Genomic DNA, 783 nt, shown 5'->3' with positions numbered 1-783 from the left:
TTGAAGAGTCTCTTGATGAAAGTGAAAGAGGAGAGTGAGAAAGTTGGCTTAAAACTCAACATTCAGAAAACTAAGATCATGGCATCCAGTCCCATTGCTTCATGGCAGATAGATGGGGAAACAGTATCAGACTTTGTTTTTGAGGGCTCCAAAAATCACTGCAGATGGTGATTGCAGCCATGAAATTAAGAGATGCTTACTCCTTGGAAGGTAAGTTATGACCAACCTGCTGCTGCTGCTGCTGCTAAGTCACTTCAGTCATGTCCGACTCTATGCGACCCTATAGACAGCAGCCCACCAGGCTCCCCCGTCCCTGGGATTCTCCAGGCAAGAACACTGGAGCGGGTTGCCATTTCCTTCTCCAATGCATGAAAGTGAAAAGTGAAAGTGAAGTCGCTCAGTCATGTCCAATTCTTAGCGACCCCATGGACTGCAGCCTACCAGGCTCCTCCGTCCATGGGATTTTCAGGCAGGAGTACTGGAGTGGGGTGCCATTGCCTTCTCCGATGACCAACCTAGATAGCATATTAAAAAGCAGAGACATTACTTTGTCCACAAAGGTCCATCTAGTCAAGGCTATGGTTTTTCCAGTCGTCATTTATGGATGTGAGAGTTGAGCTATAAAGAAAGCTGAGTGCCGAAGAATTGATGCTTTTGAACTGTGGTGTTGGAGAAGACCCTTGAGAGTCCCTTGGACTGCAAGGAGATCCAACCAGTCCATCCTAAAGGAGATCAGTCCTGGGTATTCATTGGAAGGTCTGATGTTGAAGTTGAAACTGCAGT

Source organism: Bison bison, unplaced genomic scaffold (genome assembly GCF_000754665.1).
Source record: "Bison bison bison isolate TAMUID 2011002044 unplaced genomic scaffold, Bison_UMD1.0 scf7180017864093, whole genome shotgun sequence".
In the NCBI taxonomy this organism is placed as follows: Eukaryota; Metazoa; Chordata; class Mammalia; order Artiodactyla; family Bovidae; genus Bison; species Bison bison.
Note: the sequence above shows the minus strand (reverse complement) of the source record.